The following is a 22,201-nucleotide window of genomic DNA, read 5'->3' on the forward strand; positions in this document are numbered from 1 at the left end:
CTTCCCCCTATAAATGTCAGGCTGTGCGGTTGGAATACAAAGGCTGGAGCAAACCCGGCGCCGGGCGCAGCGAGGGTGCGGAGGCAGAGCCGGGCTCTGCTCAGCCCACCCCGGGGACCGCGGGCAGTGCTCCGTCAGCCCTGGCGCTGGTGAAGGCTGCCCTTCCCATTCCCCATTGCTTTGTGTCACCCGGGCTCGGTCACTGGCTCTGCTCACCCCCCGCAGATGTATGGGAGCCTGTCTCGGGTGGGCTTCCCCATCCGGGGCGTGTGTCTCCCGAGCCACCCTGCCAAATAGTGCTCCCGTCCCCTTGGGGGTGTTCTGATCTCGCTGTCGCTCTGAGCGAGCACAGCCTGCTTCCCCGGCGCTCCCCCGTGCAGCCCGTGCCGGCTCTGGAGAGGCCCTTTCGCTGCCGGAGGCACGCACAGCTCAAAATGGAGACATTAGCCTGCTATTGTTCCTCAGCCTGAAGCCTTCGTGGCTCGAAAACTGTCCTTTTCTGTGGCCGGGGAGGACAAAATGGGTCTGTAAGCAGTCTTTCCAGCGTGCTGCCCAGGGAGTGAAGCGCAGTGTGCAGCCCCCGGCATCACCCCGATGGGCACCGGGGGCTCGCGGGAGGGTCTCCCCTCGGCGTGGTGGTGTGCATCTGCAGCCTGGCTCGTGTCCGATGGCTCTTTGGCCGCACGGCTGTCCCACGTGGTCCGGAGGGGGGCTCGGGGCCAGGAGCGGGGCGTGCGCGGCTGCGGGCACGGCAGCTCCTTCGGCAGAGTGCGTGGGCGCAGTGCCGTGTGATGTGCCCCCCGCGCTCCTCGGCGGGTATTTGCCTTCTGCAATTGCTTCTGAAAGGAGGGGACTGTGGTGAAAATGCCCCGCGTGGGGGAATGATGGTGTAAGTGTCACACATGCTTTCAAAGGTGATGGAGACAACCCCTTGTGTTTCCCCACGCGGAAGCAGCGAACAGCAGGTCACCACCCGAAGGAAATATTTGGTAGCTCTGGTGCTGCTGAGGATGTTGTGGCACAGCTGAAGCCTGAGGTGTGTGCGCCTGCGTGGATGCGCATGAGGGGAGCGTTTGGGTTAGTTCTCCGAGTTACTGGCAAGCTCTGGTTGTCCCTTATTTTCCTCTGATCACGCTGCTGCTCTAACACTTGCCGGCCGGGCTGCTGGCCCGCATGCCACGTGGGGGCTGGACGGGTCCCACGGGGAAGGCAGCATGACCCTGCTGTGGGGCGCTGCCGGCACTGTCTGCCGCGGAGCAGATGGGCACTGGTGGTGAGCCCTCGGCACCGACCGGGGAGGGTAGGACGGGGAAGAAGTTCTCCGTGTGGCGAGGGTAACCTGAGAATTACTTGACATTTTAGCATGAAGGATCATGCCTCTTGCATTATTAAAGACGCGGTGATAAAATGCCTTACCTGTCACTGAGAACCTACATCAATAATTTAGTTTGGCACCTGGTGATTAAAATGAAATAAGCACTGGCCCAACTCCGTTCCCAGGGAATGGCACCGGTGCTGCGGCGGCTGCGTCCACAGCGAAACCCGACGCGATGCCTTCCCCGGTTCCTGGTGCTCGCAGCCGGCGCGCTGCCCTCGCACGGGTCTCCCTGGGGGCTGCCGGGTGGGCTCAGCGAAGCCGGGCGTCTGTGCGGTGCCCAAGCGCTGAACGGGGATGGGGCTGCTGCTGCGATATCTTAACGTCTGATGTAACCTCATTGTATAAACAGAACAGAGCGGGGCTCTTGAAATTGAGAGTGTATTCCTTCCAACAGACCCTTAATGTAATTTGAATGTACAATCGAGGGTTTTTATAGCTTAATATTCCAGTGTTTGTGGTGCATCCCGGAATTTAAGTGTCTTAAACGTAATTATTGTTAATTGCTCACACGATTCTATAAACTCATCCAATTAAAAAAAAGTTATTAACTTTATAAAGTATCGCAGGCATCCCACAGTGCAATATATTCGCAGGAAATAACAGCTTGAGCAGGCAGAGCTGAAATGCAACCAGGTAGATCGGTGACACCTTGTATTCCTCTCCCCCCTCTCCCTAAAGCGCTTTGGAAATGCGTTGTCTCCTTAGCGCAGGATGTGGCTCGTGCTCTGGGTTCAGTTTTAGGGCGGGTGCTTGAGTGGGAGGCTGTGGCCAGCAGGACACTGAGAGATGTCCTGTGGTTTGGGAAGTGACCTCTGGCCCTTTGCTATGGACCCAAGCGGGAACCTCACTCCCTGTTTGTGCTGAAACCGCCCTGGGGAGCTCCCGATGATGTTGGGGAGTTCCTGAAGTAGGACACAACATGAACAGACATCTCCGGAGGAGATGAGTGGGGCTGGAAGATCACCGGTGGAGGGAGAGGGCCCGAGCAGGCATTCCTCCTCCCAGGGCTGGGGGGCAGTTGCAGCCAGCCGGGGACGATGATTATAATCTTGCAGGCTAGTGCCAGGATTTATAACCAGGGATTTATTGTCCCCTGATTGCTCTGTGCTGCCATTTAACTTGTGCCCTGGAAGAGTTATTTAATGCACAGCGAGCGGAGTTGTGCTAATGCTGCCTTATGCACATACATCTTCTCCAGCCTCCTCCCGTTTGCCTTATGGGGTTGAAATCCCGGGTGCCAGTTAGCGTGGACGGAAACTCAGTTGGGAATGGTAGGATTTCGGTTGGAGCCACCTGGCTTTTGAAGGATTGGTTGTTTCCCTTCCCAGGTGCCCACTGTCTCTTGTGTTGGCTTTGCCCGAAATATCGCTCGGGCGAGAGCTGACTGTGTCCTCTCGGGTTAGAGAGGGAGCTGGAGGGGTGTGCTGGGCAGGATCCTCCCGCTGCCTCCTGGCCTGGATTGGAAGGTGCCTCTTCCCCTTTCTGTCTACTGCTTTTCCGGTAGAGAAACAAATGGTCTGTAGGAAGGAGAAGAGATGGGGAGAAAGGAAACTTTCTCTCAAATGAAGACAGAATTACATTCAGTTCGTGACCGAAATGAGAAATTTCCACAAAAGCTTCATTTTGGGGAAGAAGTATTTCCTATGGGATTGCTTCTATACAAAAGCCTTGGTAAGAAGCTATTACAGCTGGTCAAATGCTTTTTCTGAAAGCTATTTGTGATATTTGCCTTCTCCATCTCTATTTGCATCTCTCACTGGAATCGCTCTCCCCACGCAGCGGTCCCAGCCGGCCTGGGCAGGAGTGGCAGCTACCGGCCGGGGCGGCTTGTGCAGCCAACGTGAGAATCGGTGGCAATTAATCCGCCTTTAAACAGCAGGATTTTGCAGGTAGATTTTCCATCTGAAGTAGCTGGTGATATAGTGGCTTCTGGGACAGTGACGGGCTGATGGAGAGCACGCATGAAGCGGCATTTGTCAAATTAATGAGGCATTATAAATTATATCCACAATTTTCTCTTCCATTTCCCGCTGCCCCCTCCTGTCGCTGGCAGGGAGAGGGGACCGTGCGGAGCCGCTGCCGAGGTCCCGTGGGGGCCGGGGCTTTCCGGCCGAGCGCCCGCCTGGGTCCAGGGTGCAGGCACCGTCGGGTGGATCGGGAGGGTAAAGATGCAGGCAGCTCCTTGTTTTCACTGGGAAACTTGATGTAACTAGTATTGATCTCTCTATTACCTCTGTGAAGGGCAGCTTCATTTTTCAAGCAAAACAACCTTTGTATCTGAAATATAGAAATTGATTTTGAAGCGGGGGCTGCTGGCATTGGCGGGGACGGAGCGAATAGTGATGGGTAGGATGAGGCTGAGCCGCAGAATGAGAAGAGAGTCCTTCCAAAGTCAGGAGAAATGTTGGGCTTGTCTGATCGTATTACCTGCGATCCGGCATGGAAATAACGGTGTTTGAAAGTCAGCAAATAAACTTTGCTGAAGGTCCTTTCCTTTTCCCCGCTGCAAGCAGAGGAGGGAGGCTAGGGGTTGGCGGGCAGGAGGACACGTTTGGGAAGAAACATATCCCTGGTAGGGACGAGTCAAGCAGCTCTTGTTGGGGGAGCGCCTTGCTGTGGTAGTGGCAGTGGTGTCGCGTTGCAGCACAGGACTGGGAGCCACGGGCGCTGGGATGGCCGGGGAGAGGGTCTGGCAGCAGCCAGGGCTCGGGCACCACGGGGAGAGCACCCACGCCAGCTCCACCACCGCTCGGAGCTGAACTAGGCACGCAGCTTCGTTTTAGGATTGTTACAGTCATGCTTAATTGGCTCTCGGGCTCCCTGTGCAAGGCGTCCAGTGCATCTTAATGAGGGATTCTCAAAGACTGGCTTTTTTTCCCTGGGACTAGAACGAGGTGGTGTTTAATATTCATGTGTAGCTCTGCTCATTTGAAAGGTAACAAGGGAATTAGATTCCCTGCTGGCAGTGAATCGTAATGGGATCCAGGGTCCTAAATCACCTGTGCGTCACGGTGCTGCCTCTTCCCAAAGTGGGTTGGGCTGGGCAGGAGGTGGCCGCCCCGCAGGCACGGTGACGGCGAGGGCTGTGCTGTGCCATCCGGGCTCCTGCCGCCTTTGGGGAGCCAGCATGGCGCTCAGCACAGACCGAAGGCTTTCCAGGTCAGTGCTGGCACTGGGAAGTGCTTTTCCCCACTGCCTGTGGTCGGGATCTGGCATATCTTGCCACAAGCAGTCGCAGGGGTTGAGTTAATAGCCAAAAGCAATTGGATGTTGACACGACCCGAGACGCTGCAGAGTGAGAGTAGTTAAAGCCCTGGCTGCAGGCAGAGCTTGAGCTGATCTTCAACCATTTGGGTTAGTCCACGTCTGCCCACGCTGAGACCTCTTCTGCTTTTGTGCCTTGTGTCGGTCGCTGGATGCGGGGAGAGGCTGGGTGCTGGCACCATCCGAAATGCAGATGGCCACCGATATCACCAGCCTACTTGGGGGTGCCTGGGTGCTGGGAGCATTTGCTAAGAGAGGAGTTGGGAGCTGGAGCTGCTGTGCAGTGTCCCCCGCTGTCCCCTGGGTGCTCTCGAGGGTGTCAGCCATAAGCCTAGCTGTGCTCCCTGGTAGCCCTCCCCTCGGCAAAGGAGGGCACCGCCACCTCCCGGCACACTGCATCAGCCTGGCCGGGGTGAGGAGGCATTTTTGGTCCCTGCTCGTTGGGAGGAGACAGAAAATAGCCATGGGGAGCAGAGCTTTCATGTGCAGGGCTTTTGCTTTTCATCTGCCCCTCTGACTTTACCGCCATCCCCATCTCGCTGTGCTTGGGGAAGATGGGAGGGAGGAGGTGCTGAGCATGTGCCTGTGTCGGGGAGGACCTCTGGGCATCTCCTGCTTGGCTGGACTGCATGCGTACAGCAAAATGGAGGCTCCTGGAGCCCATTCCAGGGGATAATTCTGTTGAGCAAATTCCAGCTGTGCAGAGGGGACCAGACGAATGTCATCTGCACGCGCTGCCCATCTGCACAGCAAAAACCCCCTTGCTTTCAGCCTGTCCCCCAGTCATCCGGGTACCAACCTTTGCAGCACTGAGCAGAATACTTGTGCCTGGCTCATCAGAGAATCAAACTCTTGTTTATGGCGAAGATGCTTTTCCCATTTCCCTCTTCCTCCCTCCCTTCTGCTTTCTCTCATTGTCATTTTAACCTAGATTAAAGAAAATAGGGTGCAGCGCTGTGCGCATGTTCCGAGCGGTGTCTTTTCACAGTGCTGTACTGATGCCAAGCAATAATGACAGGTTCAAGCTTTTCTGCATCACAAATGAACTGCATGCAAATGGCTAGTCCTGAACGGAGAATAATTGTCAGCGCGGAGAGTCCTGCCTCCGCCGATCCAGCTCCACCTTGCTTCAGAGGGGAGAAGGCTTCAAACAGTTAACGGGAATGGAGACGTGGAGATAGCGGGGAGCTGCCGTTTCCACTCTGCTAGAGCCTAACCTGTTAGTGCAGAGCTGTGTGAAGAATGTCAGGGATTTGTTCCAAGCGTTATCGAGATGTGGCTTTACATCTGTAAATCCTTTTACGCATCGCAGCTCAGCCGTGAGGCTTCCCCACGTGACGGGCAGCACTCACTGCCTGGCCCGTGCCAGACCGGCAGCGGTGCCCGGGCAGGGGCAGCCGCTGATGTTGGATGTGATGGTGCTTTCGGGGCCAACCACACGCACTCTCTGCTTTGGGGTGAAGCACCCACAAAACGTTGCGGCTTTTTACATAACTGGCTGCGGATCAGCCACAAACCGCTTGTTCTCGGGTACTAAACCATTTCTCTCTCTGAGCTACTTCAGTGGTTTTAATATTGCCCGTTAGCATCATACCAAACACGCCGTCTCCCTGGCTTGCACGCGTTGATTATTTTTAGTCAGGATCATGTCTGCGAGAAGGCAAGGGTGAGAGGCACACAGCTGGTTTTAGCTGACCCTTGGAGAGCTTTTCCAGCTTGTGTCAGCTGAGGATTTGACTTAGTGCTACTTGGGTTTTTTTACCAAAATATTACTAGCAGAACTGGATTTAGCAAATGATTGTGAAAATCTCCAGCACCATCAGAAAAACATGCTCTATCATTCACTGTGATGTGTGCTGATGAGGGGGGGGAAAAAAAGCTTGTTCATCCATCAGAAATTCAGTGATGCTGTCTCTAGGTGAGCAATTTGCCAGCGTTACCTAGTGTCACTCATTAGACACAAGATGTAACAGTCTCATTTACTCTTCGGGCTTCTTGCCACTTAGTTACTTTTGCATTTGACTTTGCATGCAAAACTTAAGCTCATTTTTAGCCTCTGTCGAACTCTGCTTTCAAATTCTTGCTCGTTAAGCCCAGTCACAGTGTGTGGGCTACAGGAGAGGGGTTTGGAAGCCAAAAAACTACCCTGGTGCCCACTGCCATTAGGCTTTGCAGAGCAGCGTGTGTGTGTTTCAAAGACTGAAAAGGAAGCAATTTCTTCCCTCCCATCACTAGGTCTTAACTTTCCAAAAGGCCTTAGCTTTGGCTGCGTTTTAGCTGTATTTTTTACAGATTTGTGGGCTTATAACTTTTTAATACATCCATACTTTTACATCAAATTTGATTGATGTGCTTAGCCCCTTTGGGGGGGGGTGTGTGTGTGTTTTTTGTCTTTTTTTTAACTCAGACATAAGAGAAGAGAAGGGAGGGCAGAAAGTGCAAGGACTTTGTTTCCTCTGAAGAAGCAGAACCAGGGACTTGAGCAGGTGTTTTTGGCCAGAGCTTTGCTGGTGTCTGGGAGCAGAGACACCAGAAGATGCAGGTGGGGGCATGTTTCAGTACTGAACCTGGGTGTTTCCCCTCACTGTTTGTCTCTGCCTCTGTATTTATATGGTTTTAATGGCTTCTCTGGCTGGACGCAAGGTGTGAGAGTGGGGCGGGGGGAAGGCGAAGCTGTGGGTGCTACTGGCTCTCTCCCAAAATTTCCTGCGGCCATCCCAACTGTCAGGGGTTGCAGGTAACTGGGTCCTGACATGCAGCTGTGGGGGGTGCTCAAGTCCCGGTCACAGTAGAGCTCATTAACATCTGTCTCTTCCCACCCCGATTCTGTGGACAGGAATGGTCGTCTTTGTTTTTAAGAGAGTCCCTCCTATTTGACTGTGCCTTACTGCGTCATCCAAACTGCATCCTATCCTTGCAGATTTAGATGCTCTGGCTTAGGATGAATTTCAGGCTTGACACAGGCAAAGGGCCAAGTAATTTGAGTAACATTGAACTGAGTTGTAGGATGTTCAAACAATGACATGGGAATGATTCTGCCAGATGCAGACTAGGAAACTGGCATTCAAGAGTGCTTGGTTTTGTGCTGAGACAAAAAAGCCCATTAGAAACAGCCTTCCTATCTTTAGTTGCTTTAGTTGTCACTGCAGCTGAGACTTTCAGGAGGGAGAGGGTGAGGAACAGTTGTCTATGACCTGATTGGGAAGAAGGTGGTAATCCCTAAGATGCCTCTGCACGTGGCCCTGGAAAATCGGTGTCTGTCTCGGGCACCGCAGAAGGGGCTGATTTCTTTACCCTGGGCAACATGAGAGCCCCTGGTGTTTAATGTGGTATAGAGCTTGTACTAATCACAGTGGAGGGACTGGTGTTGAGATATGCATTACAGTAATAATTCTGCAAATTCCAGAGCATTAGTGTTATTAAAATGTCAGGCTGCTATCTTCCTCAGCATTAAAACTCTTAATGCACTTTATCCTTTCAAAGTCATGGTGCTCCAAGTTAAAGCACGAGAAAAAAGTGGTTACAGAGCAGAGGATTAACCAGAAAGAAAAGAGGGATGCCCTGTTGCAAGGCTGATGTGCAAATAGCTTCATTTAGCTCTTGTGCCTTTCAGTCAGGTTAAACTCCAGCAAGACATGTTCACTTTTGTGACAACCATCTGAATCTTGCTCGTGTTGCATTAGCAGGGGTGCCGAGCTTTTAATGTCGTCGGAAAAGAGCTGTTATGGTTGCATTTGGCCAATAATCCCAGGTGCGTGCACAAACTCATGCTGCCCTACAGCCAAGTGGTGGGGGAAAGCTGTTCTGTACCTGTAGGTACAAATCTGGCTTCAGGCTTGTGGCTGCTGGTGGACTTTTGTGTATATCCAGGTGATGTTTTACGGGAGAAACTGTTCACGAAAATGCAAACTGAAAAAAATCGTATCTCCTCACACCCATGCTGCATGTGCTGGGTGGTTGTACCGCTGCTTCAGACCATCTTGGATGGCACGTCCTACTCCTCGGAGCTTCCCAGGGAAATCGCTACGTCTGTAGGTGGAAATACATGCTGGCAGCTGAAAGGCTTTTGCAGGGAAGAAGAGATGAGAAGCTGAATTCTTCCTCTGCCGTGTTGGCACGCTCAGAGCCCCCAGAGTAGAGAAAACCTCTCTAATAAACATCTTGGGCATAAAATACCCCTTCCTTTCCCCCACACGCATCGCTAAGCAAGCTAAAGCCACGTGTTTGACGGGGCGCTGTCCGCGGTGCTGGGGCGCTGTCCGCGGTGCTGACCGGCCGGCGGCCCCGCGGGGGGTCGTAGCTGGGTAGCGGCCCTTCGGTGTTTGCAATTACACCCTGCCCGCGCTGAGGCGACCGGGTTATGTCACTATTTGCGACCTAGTGGACTGTAATCGCGCTGCATGTCCAGCCCTCCCTGCAGAACAGGCCGCTCCCCGCCATGTGCTGCGACCCCGTGCCTCCTGCCTTCCCCCTGATGGCTGGGGGGTGCCAGCTGGGCTGCTGAGCGAGTCAGGGACATGCCTGCTGACACGATTTCCAGTTTCTGCCCTTTTCTTATCTTTATTTTTATTGCCTTTAAAGCCATTCACCTGGAGACCTAGAGTTTGCTACGTGTCCTAAGCATGGGACTGGGCTTTCTCGTGCCCTCGGTACATGCACTTTGCACTACCTTGCTATTTTTCCACAATGCGGTGGGCTCTTCTTAAATATAACTCATTTCCTGCACAGTGCTGCTTCCAGTGCCTCTCCTCTTACAGCAGAGGAGAGGAATCCAGTCCCCAGGCAGTGAATTAGGAGGTGGTAGCTGCTCATTTTTCATCTCTGTGATAAAAAATCTAATGCAATCATCAAAAAATAAAGCTGCGTTTTTCATGTCTTAGCCATTAGGAATGTCTCTAGCTACTGCTCTCTTTTCCCTCCTACCCCCAAATTATTGAGGTCTCAGCAGTGTTTAAAATCTCACGGAAATTTACTTTTGGATGCCGGCAAAGGGGTGGGAGTTTGAGTAATCTCTAGGGCCATAACATTCCAGAAGCGTTGTGCTCCCTTAATAAAAACATTTTTTATTTGGAAACATAAATGTTATTTTTTCCAAAGGCATCATCCTGAATGGGGCTATTCTTCCTTGTCCTTTAGCTTAAGATATTACAACTCTTGGGAGACGTTCTCCCGGTTTAGCAGCCATATCCTTACATTTATTGCATGTGTAGCCACAGCAGCCCCCTCAGATAATTTTGTTTAGGACTGTGAAATTTGCCTTCAAAACTGAAATTGAATCCATTCTCCGCTTTCAGCAGCGTGATGGGTTTCTGCGTGTCTCTCTTTCCCAAGGATGTTTGCAGTTATTGATGCTGAGTGCGGCTATTTATCACAGACGATACAGAACAAAGAAGAATTTATTAATAAGTCTCCTGCTCCCATATGCTTTCCTGAGGAACCCGAAGCGTAGCATTTTCTCTTTGCCCCATTTATATCTACATGGCTTTGCTCCTGTCCAGTCAGATTAAATGCTTGCTGAGGAGAAGGGGTTGCTCCGTCGTGTATGGACGGGTTAGATTCAGTGTGTCGGGCAGGCTGTGTGGGTTATTGGCTAGCAACAGAGGGGAACTAATGTGGAGTCTCATGAGACTGACACCAAGATGCGACCCAGAGGCAGGGTGCAGCATGCTGTCTTGGTGAGCCCAAGCAGCACCAGGACTCTCGGGGTTGTCTTGCTTGGCTTTTGGCATGGGTTGGTTTGCATCAAATGAGGAGGATATCCACAGGCAGGAGTTCTGCTGTGTCCTGCCGGGCGGCAGGAGCGAGTGATGTGGGGACAAACAGCACGTACCAAATGCCTTTGGCCCTTCTCTTGCCTCAGTTGCAATAAGATCCTGCAAGCATGCATGGTGGGAGCCTGGGAACTGTGCTTGCCCTTCTCTTAGCCCTCCTGGGAGGTGGGCTCAGTGGCAGCACAGGCAGAAAGGGAGAAGATGTTTTGTGGGAGCTCCTGCCTGGAAAATCAGAGGGTCACTAACATGGAGAGACTGATCCCTGCTGTTCTTGAGAAAGGGAGGTGCCTGGGGAAGTTCTAGTGGTTTTCCCCCTCCCTTGTGCCTACTTAGGCACTAATTAAAGGTCAGTCGCCATTTGTATTCAACACATTTCTCTCCTTCCCTGGGCGGTTGCATTGGCAGAGTGTTGTTTTCCATTTGGCCAAGCCATGGCTGCAGCAGTCGCCCCAAGATGAGAGTACTCACTCCCACCTTTGGAAATCCAGCAAAGGCCATCTTGTCTCAGCCCATGTCATTGCTGGCATCCGCAGGAGAGAGGAAGAGAGCCCCTCTGCTGCTGCTACCGCTCTCCAGCCCCACGAGAGGAGTGTTAGGCATTTATAGGTTTTTCTCCATGGATACATATGCAGGCACGTTGGTAAAAATATACACGCGCACAAGTATATTTATCTGTAGTGCAGTGAAACCAGTGCAGGCTGCGAGCTGATTCCCTTGGGTGAAACACCATCCTTCCCTCCGAGCGCTTTCAAAGGGGAACTGTGCTGATAATTAGTGCAAATATTTTGAATACAGAACTCATCATGGGCCTTTGTCGCGGTGACAGGCAGTGACCTGAGATGCGTTTCTCCTTTCTTAATGTACCCGGAATATGTAATTAAGAGGTGACTAAAAGATTCTTTATCATTCTTTGTTTTCTAATGCGGCAGGCTGTTATGAAATGCTGCCCCCTCCTTCCGTGGCTCTCAGTTCCCCATGACAAATGTGGGGATTGATATGTGCTCTGCTCTTCAAATCACTCTGAGATGGTTCCTCTGCTTCCAAAGCGTCGTGCCTGCCTTCCGTTTGGCCCTCGTTTTTACAAGTCAGAGCTGCCAAAGAAAAGGCAGTGGGTTAGTGGGCGACCTGCGTGAAGAGGGGCCGTGAGCTGTGTGTGCGGGGTGCGCCGCTGCAAGGGCGCAGCGGTGCCGTCCCCCCAAATGCCTGGCAGCTTGGGTCACTGGGTGCAGGCTTGGTGCGGCGGTGCCGTGGGCACCGAGGGGTGGGGAGAAGGAAGCTGAAGGCGGTTTGTGGAAATAAGCCTGAAACGCGTGGCAGGAAAGGCAGGACAGTCGCAGCAGAGGGACATAAATACCTCGAGCAATATCGCCCTAGCTCCTGACACCCCGAGCCGTACGGTATTACGGATCTGGGCAGGCCCGACATTAGCGTACGCAGTCGGGCTCTGATACGCTGCGGTAAATGCAGCGTGACAGCACCTGAGCAAGTCTACGTGCAGAACAGATGTCTTCTAGCTGGGGCTGGGGCTGTAGCACATCGTCATTTCATCAATTATATATCGCTTCCCTTGCCATAAGCAGGCGCTGGGAAACAGGACTGTTAAAGGAGACATAAAACGATTTGAGAGCAAAATAGAAACTTGTGAGGAGAGAGCTTAATATTTGGGCTCACTTCTCGTCTGGGAGATGGCGGAGGGTTGGCGATCCCTTTCGTTGCTTCTTGGCTGGCCACGCTGCACTCTTCGCTGCTGTTGCTCTCGGACTTCACGTCCCCTTGCACCTTTCAATGATGGGACCCTCAGCCCTCGCACCGCAGCCATGGGAAGGGGCACGGGCTTCTCTTTCCCATCCTGCTCCTCACTGGGAAACTGGAGCCTGCAGGGCCGGATCCAGCTCTGCGATCCTGGGATCGCTGCGGGAGCCCCACAGCCGTCTGGTGCCACCAAACCCCTCAGCTTTTACTCACGTATTTACTTATTTGTTTAATTGTCCAGATAGCTGCCTTTACCTGGCAATCCCGCTTCATTAAAGGGAACGCAGGGCTCTTATTATGACTGTAGAGTGTCGTCTAGTGTTTTCACTGAACGTATAATTTGCCATGTATGAAAACCATTTCCAGAATTAATTTACCTACTGCAAACAGTTTGTATTAATGAAAATGCATTTTTCATGTGGGTTTGCTGGAAAAGCTGGCTGGAGCTCAAGAGCTCACTTTATCCATCCGGCATGAGTAGGAGATGGAATGTATTTAAAAATTAAATAAATAACACACCCACCCCCCATTTTTAATACAATATGGCCCCGCAATAATCTCCGAGGCAGACTGCAAAGGCTGCAGAAAGCTCCATCTGTGGCATTTTAATATGCAGCATTGTCTCCCTTTTTAATATCCCCCCTTTCCCAGCTCATGTTTGTGTAAGTGAGACGCGAGATGCTGTCATCTTCCCGGGTCACATTTTGATGCTTGCAATGAACAGAAGTGGAGATGGATGCAGCCGTGGAGCCCTTCCCATATTAACACGCATATTTTAGAATAATTGATGCTGAATTCATTTTGCAGCCTCGTTTCTCCTCAGCCTTCCCCCACCCCCTCTTTCATATATGCATGGAAAAAATCCTGTTATCCGTCCAGATGGCAGCTGGGTGCTCTCAGCTGAGCTGGGCCCTACTCTGTGTTTCGGAGGCTCCTCCTGGCCGGGGAGGGAACAGGGGCTGGAGATGGGATGCTGACCGCCGTGGTAGCGTCGGGCAGCGTCTGCACCTCGTGGCGCGGTGCTGGAGGAAAGGAAGAGGCTCTTGCGCAGATTCCACCCTGCCAACGCTCGGCTGCCTTTGGGGTGTCCTCCTCTGGCCTGAGCTGCTAATGCCGAGCTTTGCAGGCAGCCACTCTGACTTCTCATTGGTGGTGGGTAATACCGCCCGGGACAGCGTCAACGGAGCTGCGTAACTTTCTGCAGAAATGTGTTAATCAAAACGCCGCCCGCAAACTTTAAAAGGCTGTGGGGAAGGGCAGAATGAAGCTTCTACACATCCTTTACAATAAGAAGGTTTGAAAAACGTTGCAAGACTAGACTACTTTGAAAATTTGCTCCTGTTTTGCGATTGTTGTCAATTATTGCATGCTACCAAAAAACCCAAACAAACCTCTTTTGTGTAAATAACTGAGAATTAATACAGGGTTGTAGAAAACTCTTTTAAGAGAATCGGGGAAAGCATTTGAAGAAACGCAGATGTGTTCAAATATAAGATGGTTTGCACTGACCGCACTGTCTTGGTTTAGACCAGCTCGGTTTCACACCTCGGCGACGGTCCCTGTGCTGAGCCCGCTGGCTGGGGCCCACGTGCCGTTTTGGTTACGCCCCCGTTTGCGGGGTTGTTGCTGCCTTGTCCCTGGGTGCGACGCTGAGCAGCCCTGCACCCAGCGCAGGCAGCTGAGCCCGCGAATAATCCTTTGGAGATCAGCGGACATTTCATGTGCTTAAAGTTAAGCCTGTGCTGAAGCGCGAGTAGGACGCGGGCTGGCAAGCTGGGCACCGTGGCGGACCTCTGCGTGCCGCCCTCTGCGCCGTGCGTGGGTGATGGTGGGGATGCGGGAAGGGGGGCGGCGGACACCCCTGGGCAGGGGCAATGGGGGTGAGTCTGGCAGGAGCACCGGCACCTCACCCGAGGCAGCAGAGCCCTTTCTGGATGCGCACCGGTGCCCTGTGCCGTCCGATGTGTGGCTTTTAAGGAATCTAGTGGCAGTCTCCCCTGTAGCCTGCGTTTGGAGATCGCAGCTCCCTAATTGAGGACCATTACTGAGCACACGTATCACCTGCCACTCTGCACTTTATTATTGCAGCCTAACCTCACGCGTTATGTTTATCTCATTCCGGGACGACTGTCAGCAACACCACTCTAGGCATAAACTTAATTATATCTCCTTGGGTAGCAGCAGGGAAGTGATTTATTGCTGCCTTTTGTTTCCATCCTTCCCCTCACCTCTCTGTGATTACACTCTGGAAGACGTGTGCTCCTGTTTGCTGCTATGAAGATGTGAACATTTATGTGCAACTTTCCTGGAGTTGCAGGGCCTGTGTCTGAAAGTTGGTGTTGGCCAGAGACCTGCATGGTGGCCCTGGGGCTTTCGGTGGCCCTGGGGCTTTTGGTGGTCCTGTCCTTACACCCACCGCCTCCTCCATGGACCAACAGGGTGACACAGCACGAGGCGGGGGCTTCCAGTGCTAATGGTCTATGATGCTTTTCCACACTATTTTAGTGGATGAGTTTCTTTTTAAATAATTAGTGTGCAAAGGCAATAATCCCCTGGCTGAAGCGGCTCCTCAGGAGCAGACGTGCTGGCTCTTCAGTGCCTCTTCAACCACAAATCCTGCGGTTTCCCATCCAGCCCTCTCGTGCCAGCTGGTTTGCTCGCGCTCTTTTGGGGGAGCGCTGACAAAAGCATCCCCCGGGGAGGCTCCTCGCCACTCTGCCCTGCCGCCGGGGCCAGCTCCTGAGGACACAGGAGGAGTTTGGGAAATGGCTTCCCTTCCCTGTGCCATCCGCTAAGGCTCCTGCTCTTGCTCTCGGGGGAAAGGGAAGGTGCTTTAATTATTCCTGCCTTCTGGAAACACGGTGGTAATTAGCAGCGCTGCAGAGGAGCAAGGCCTGGCTGGGCTTTGGAGCGCTCCAAGGAGACAGGAGCTCCTCGCAGCTTTTTAAAGATGTCTCTCCTCTGAGGTGTAGCTGTGCCAGGGCCGGCTCAACCCCGGCTACGGTCTGTGCCCGCGGCGCCTGGAAATGGCCTCCAGCCGCGTGGGACGGGGTTTGGGGCACTGGGTGCCGCTGCCAGTACGAGCCTGAGCACCGAGCGAGTGCTGAAGGTCGGCGGGAGCTGCAGCCCCTGCTCCTGATGTCCAAGCACCGTGGCCTGCCCTGGCCCCAGCAGCTCGAGTCCGGTTGCTCTGAACCCTGGCTGCAAGAAGCATCTCTGGCACTGAGGGCTGCCCCGTGGGCAGCTGTGTCTCAGTGGGTCCTGAACCGGCTGGCAGGGGTGGGGGTGTGCGCTGAAAACGCTGCCGGAGGGTGGGCACTGGTAACGTATGGGATGCTCTTTTCTGTGTGCCGTGGGTTTTTATATGTGCCACAGCACGGCTGCGCAGGACACCTCGGCTTCGGGTTTCGGTATGCAGAGCGCTGCAATAACACATTCGGTGAATTTCTCCGTGTGGTTTTGAACAAATTGCTGATTATTTTTCCCCTCATTATTCACCTGACAGAGGAGCAGGTTGAGTAATTAACGGATGCGCGTGAACTTTGCAGTGTTTTTATGAATAAAATGTTTGTGAATTGGCTGGGTATCGGCCCTGCTGCTCTACCTTGTGCCCTTGCTAACGCCTGTCAGCCAGGAGCATCGCGAGCCCGTCCCGCGATGCCCTCCCCGCCGCCTTCCCTGCGAGAGCTCAGCTTTCTGTCGCAAAAGCGTGCTCATCCTGCCCGACAGCAGCACGGCTCTCTGCTCCGCTTCTTGTGCAAACTGTGCTCACGTTGCCTTCCTTGTCGCTTGCGGATGAGGAGCCTCCTTGTGTGGCTGCGTACGGTGCTGCGCTTGCCCCTCCTTGCTCCCCAAATTGCCCCACCGGCCTCTGCCCACCCTCCCAGCGCGGCATCGGAGGCGTGCGTGCGAGGCAGCAGCTGCTGAGAAGGGTGGCCAGCAAGGCTTGAATAGCGGCTGAAAGGGATGAATAATTTGTATCTCGTCAGTTTTGAAAGGCTTTTTGGAGGGGAGATCTGGCTGCAGCGCGGCAGGGGCAGAGGGTCCTGAGCAGGGGTGGACCACGGAGAAGAGCGAGTGTGCCCGGGCTGGGGAGGGATGGAGATCTGGGTCCCTGCCCTCGACAGAAGGGCTGTGGTTGGGGGGGACTCTGTGGAAGTCTGTCCCCGGTCCTTTAGCGGGGAGTGCCCCGTGGTCCGTTGCCTTTGGAGCTGGGCGCTTGAGGCTGGATGCTGCGTGCCGTCCAGGGAGGGACTCCCCAGCCCCTTCCAGGGGCTGTCCCTTTGCACCCCCGTGTCCGCGGCTCCCTCCTGCGCCTGTCCTCCTGGGGTGACCCAGCCACGGTGGCTTCCCGGTGCGGGCTGCTGCCTCTCCGTGGCAGCCGGCTTGGACGAGGCCAGCCGTGACTGCTGAAGCTGGCGCTGAGGCCCCGGGCTGTCCTGGCACAGCGAATGCTATAAAGGCACCACTGAACCGTGCAAAGCAGGAGGGAGCCTTGGGCAGAAGGCCAGTGGCCGAGGAGGTGTCCCCCCAGGCCGATGATGACAATGTCCACACTGTCCTCGTGTCCCTTGCCCCGAGCGGCGCCCCGACCTGGCAGGGGTGGGGGTGGGCACCTCTCATGAGCCTTTCACGTTTGCCTGGCGTGAAGGGATTCATCCCAAATGTCACTGCAGGGAAGCAAACTGGAGGCAGGAGGGGGACAAAATGAGCTCAGGTCTCTGATAAAACTCTGTGTGTGTGTGCTGCGGGTGAGCGAGACGCAGCAGGTCACACTTTCCAAGTCACTGGTGAATTCTGGGGTCCCAGCCCCCAGGAACCAAACACCCAAACCCAACGGAGCACTGCCTGCGGTCGTTGTGCATCTCTGCCGTTGTGACAACAGCCGATTCCTCTTGAAGGGAACGTGCTTCCTAAAAATAACGCAATCCTGCGGCGATGCCCGAGGTGCCAGGCCCTCGTGTGCCGCTCCCCGCTTCCTCCAGGCTACACCCAAACGGACCGCTAAGAGCTGGGGGCGGGGGGGCAGGGCATTCTCCGGCCCCTGGATGCTCGGAAGGCAGGTGAAAGCGTGTCATAACAAAATCTTGTTGCATTTAAAGACTTCGAGCCGTGTGGAGTCCGCTTGCTCTCCTGGTAAGTTGCCCCAGCATCTCATTACTTGTTGCTAGGAAATTGCATCTTATTTCAAGGTTGAATTTGCCTAAGTTGAGCTCCCAGGCTGGGGATACTGCTGTGCTGCCGTCAGGAGCACATGGGATCTCTTTTCTGTGTCTGTGGTCACCAAGGCACCGCTCACAGATGGGTGCTGTGCATTGTGCCGCACCCCACAACATCTGACGAATTCTCCCAGCCCTGAATAATTTTTTGTGATCCTGTTTTGAGCTATGCAGAGTATTTCCCCACCGTCTTTGAAGCATAAACTGTTACTCGCTGAATCCCCCAGTGCTCACATGGTGGGGAGGGGATTGCTTTGCCCGAAAGTGCCTGTTCTGGCAGTGGGTTGTCAGCTTTGCGGCCGCAGAAGGCTGTGGATGCAGATCCTATCACCGGAGTTGGGAGGGGTTGATTAGATACATCCAGACAGCAGATCCATAAGCAGTTACTGAAAAGACGAGGCAGGGACGTCCCAGCTCGCATCCCTGGTGTGATGGGGGATGCTGGGCGAGCGGGGCGGATGCAAGCTGCAGAAATGCCCGTACTTGAGTGCCCTCCCGGAGCAGCGACTGCTCTGGCTGCTGCCAGGGCCGAGCACTGGGTGGACAGAGCCCTCTGACCCACTGTGGCGTTGCTTATACTCCCGAATAGTTTGGTACAGCGATCGCATCAGTGCTGTGTATGGCTGCAGGGCCGCTTCCCTCCTCCTCACTGACGCTCCGCTTGCCGTAGCATTGCCTCAGCGCCCTGGCTCGAGGGAGCTGCCTGCTGGGGCCGTTCCCTCCCCGCCACTGTCTTTTGGGTTGAGGTCCCCATTCCTGGAGGTACTGCTTTCCTCACGAGGGCCCGCTGGCATCCTCGCGAGCCCCCTGAATCGAATGCCTCACAGTGGAGCGTGATGGTGTTGGTGAGCTGCCGGGATCACGGCGGTGCTGTCCTGCCCTGCTCATAAGTCTCCCTGCCCCATAAGTCTCCGTGCTACCTGGCAAAATTGATCAGCAAGGTTTTGAAGAGGTTTTTAGAGGGTTGCTAAAGAGCCAACAGCACCGGGCTCAGGCCTGGCAGGCACGTTGCCATTTCCAACCAGACTAGGCTGAGCCCGGGAGAGCGGCGGCAGGAGGAAGACAACCGAAGTCGGGGGGTGTGCAGTGAGCGTGGCTTCAGAGCCCGGGCACCCCGGCTCCTCCTGCCCCGGCTGTCGCATCCCTTCCGTCCTGCTCTGCCAAAGGGCAGCGTGGTCCTGGTGCACGCCCGGCTCCTGCGCTCCCTCCCGGTCGCCAGCCCCACTTGACGTTGTGGCAGAAGAGCCGGTGGCCTGCCTTTCTTCTCGGAGAAGAGGGTCTCCACTTCCAGGGAGAGGGAGCGTGCCGCCCTCCAGCGCGGCCGTGCTCACAGCCCTGCTGAAGGAGGCAGGGCAGCGCTCAAGTATGGCTCTTCCCGAAAGCCACTGCCTTGTGACAACAGCTAAATATGCTGACAATGGTAATGACGAGGTGGCCCTGGTAGCACACTCTCATCCTCGTTCGTGGTGGAGGAGAACTCTTCAGCGGGATTACGGCTCGGACGCAGCTTGCTCATGCCGTACTGGTTTGCGGAGCCGGCACCTCCGCTCCTGCTCCGAGCGCTGTTGAGCGAGTGCTCTCAGTCAGCCTGCTCTGCTCGGCGTAGCAGTAATTTATGGTCCAGGTGCCAAATCCAGCCATAAATTCTGCTAGATGAGCAGGTACCAGAATTCTTCCAGGCTCCCCTGGCAACGTGCTCATCTGCTGACGTGCAGGCTCCTCTCCTGGGGTCCGCGGCAGGACCAGGGCTGGGCGCAGGCACTGTGAGAACCCCTGCGCGTTTGGTGCGCTGCTGTCTCCTCTGAGCCGTGGTGCTTTGGGTGTTGCTGGTCCTTGCGGGGTGCAGGTGTTAATGCTGAGGCTCCCGAAGCAACCAGACAGGCCTGTCTTTGTCAGGACTGCTGGGTTATTAAACAGAGCCGCCGTGGTTGGTTTTGTTCTTGGACCTCTAACTAGGTCAACATACATTTGCCTTGTCTTAATAATTATTGATAAGATGCGGCGGATCGTGTGCCGTGAAGGAAGGGGGTTGCCCCTCCTCCCAGCCGCGCTGCCGTCGCTGCAGCCCCCGCGTGTGGCAAAGATGCTCTTTAGAGAATTTGTGCCGTACCTCTGTCAGGGAGAGCGACGCTAATGCTACGTGAGGGTTATTTCTCCCTGTGAAAGTGCACAGCTCCCCGGTCGCTCTCTGAACCTTTTCAGCACTGGAAAGTGGGTGAAGGGAGAAGGGCTCACGGGGACCCACCGGTGGCTTTTGTGGCTGCGGAGACACTTCTCCCTTCTCTCCCCCTCCCAGAGAGGTGGTGTATTTCACCCGCAGCTCAGTCCCCGGCTTCGCTCTCACAGCGGGCGGTCGCGCTCGGGGCGCAGACGGGAGGCGAGGGCAGGTGACGCCCCCATGCCACCCAGCAGCCCCCCTCCTCTCCCCCTGCCAGCCCCCGCGAGCGCCCCTGGCTGCGGGGCAGATGGGGAAGGCGAGGAGAGGTGGTTTTCCTCTGGAGTCACCCGCTGCGGAGGGAGGAAGGAGCGGGAGCGTGCCAGGGGCTGGCGGGGTCGCCGTGTGCTGCCTCGAGCTGCCGACAGCCCCCAAAAGCGGGGGCGATGGGGCCGTGCCCGCAGGAGGGACTCGTGTGCAGGGATCTACCTGCCCTGGGGGGGCTTTTGCAGACCCAGCACGCAGGCCATGTGGTTTTGGGGGTGCCTTTGTCGGCGTGGGCTCCTGTCTAGGCCGCGTTTATTAAAAACGTGCACACCAACTCTGTGAGCAAGGTGAAATGCGAAGAATAAACCCAACCACCCTCTCCTCAAGCCATTCAGACTTCAGAGCTGAAGAGGAGGTTATGTCCTGGGGATTTTTTTTCTGTTGCTTTTCCAGCGCTAATGAGCGGGGAGGAAGTTCTGCTCTTTGTTCGAGTCGTGTTCACTGATTTTATTTTTTTTTTATTCCCCTGGTGAGTAGCAGGGAGGGGAGGAGGGGATGCACTGCGCGTGTCTGCATGGACACGTGGGACCGTGGCAGCGAGCGGCAGCGTGGGAGCGTTCCACTTTACTCCCAAGTTTTAGGGAACAGGAGTTCCTTTTGTGAGGCTTCTGGTTTTTCTTATCAGATCAAAACAAAGTCTTGGCTTTAGCAGGATTCACTTAAGCCTGGTGCAGGGCAGCGATTTGCAGCTCTCTTGCCGTTTCCCGTGCTGCAGAGGGAGCTTGCTGGCCTCCAGCCTTCCCCCCGCAGCTCTAGGAAGCTTCTCGCTCGGTTTTCTGGAGAGCCAGAGCATCCCCACCATCAGCGGTCTGGCCTTTGCGAATAGGTCTGGTTATGCTATTCTTGTACTGCCAAGGCTGTCTCTGGCTGGAGAAATACAGTCCGTAAGAGGATGCAGGCCGCGTGCTTGGGCTCTGCTCTCCCTTCCCTTTAATTCAAGGGGTTTGTAAAGGCCGGCCGTCAGATTCGGAGCACCCTATGCATGAAAACCGCTGCGAAGGCTGGTCGCCTTGACCGACAGCATCTCGTAGGGATGGGTGCTGCCGCCTGCCCTCGCCCACCCAGCGCCAACTGCCCCTCTGCCGAGGGCTCGGCGCAACTTTATCATAATGCAGCATGAATTTCATTAGCTCGTTTGTCTCTGGCTTTCTGAGCCTGGAGATAATTTAATCCAGAAGTGGCTTACAAGGAGGAGCGCGGTTTAGTCTGCAAAGCTTAATAACCCCCTCTGGCTGCCGTTGGGAAAGCGGAGCTTTGGGCTCGGCCGGGGCAGGGCCGCTGGCTGCGCTCAGCGCTCAGGACCGTGCCCGACTCCGCACCCTTCTGAGCTCGTTAGGCTGATTTCGTAGCGTGAAATAACGACGGGGGCCGCAGCGCGAGGCTTGTCCCGACCGCTGTGGCTGGAGCGAGCCCGTCGGGTCACGGGGAGACGGTTCCCTTACACATACATCTTATTTTCCCTCCGCCTAATCAAGGGAAGGTTTGCTTAGCAAGCTGCAAAAAAATCATTACATATGCTGCTAGTGGCCTGGTTAATTAAGATCTACAGTTCTCTGGGTAGGAAAAGACGACCTATATTTACTGTATGTAGGAAGACATCTGTCAGCTAGAAGCGCTAGATATCCCAGTGCAGGTTTGTCCTGCTTTCCGCAGGCTCGGAATTGCAACTGTTTTTAAGCTCTGATGCAGACCAAGTTAATTTTAAGATGACTGTTACTATTCTAAACATAAGGAAGGGCATATTTAGCCTCTCAGTACTCAAGAAGGCAAAACCCCCTGCATGTTTCTAGTAATTTTTCCCTCACAGTTTGCACAAAACAACAACAACAAATCCTATTTGGTTTCTGCAAAAGAATATGTTCGAGGGTGATCGTAAAATAGATTATTTTTAAATCTGCAGATGGTTTCCACATATTCCTCCTCAGCTCACTGCAGCTTTCCACCTCAGTAAACTGGTTTGTAATTTAGCCGAGGGCTGTGGAGCAAGCGTTCTGTCGTCTTGTTTTTCTTGATCGCCTCCTTTATTCCCCCCCACCCCATCCTTTTTGGTCCCCTTTCTCTTTTATCTCCCCTTGCTTTGCCCCACCGAGGGGCGGGGGGTTTTGGACTGGGTGCGAAGGCAGGGCTAATTAATTAAGATTTCAGTCTGGTGGCCGAGGCCCCTCGGCAGCCCTCGCCGGCAGGGGGGTCCCTGCAGAGCTGGGGGCGCGGGGTGATGCCGTGCGTCCCACTCCTCTCAACAGCTGATTTCGTGGTGGGGACACTCCACCGCCTTGGGCACGGAGGTGCCTGCGCCATCCGACGGGGTTCTCGGGGGCGCTGGGGCGGCCGCGCT

The 22,201-nt window shown here is 54.6% G+C and overlaps 1 protein-coding gene across 1 annotated transcript in view; it reads left to right on the top strand.

Annotated features, from left to right (window-relative positions):
* Positions 1-22,201, top strand: part of DSCAML1 (Down syndrome cell adhesion molecule like 1) — a 108,758-nt gene that overhangs the window by 47,766 nt on the left and 38,791 nt on the right.

The sequence above is a fragment of the Charadrius vociferus genome, unplaced genomic scaffold (genome assembly GCF_000708025.1).
Source record: "Charadrius vociferus isolate BGI_N301 unplaced genomic scaffold, ASM70802v2 scaffold241, whole genome shotgun sequence".
NCBI classification, from domain to species: Eukaryota; Metazoa; Chordata; class Aves; order Charadriiformes; family Charadriidae; genus Charadrius; species Charadrius vociferus.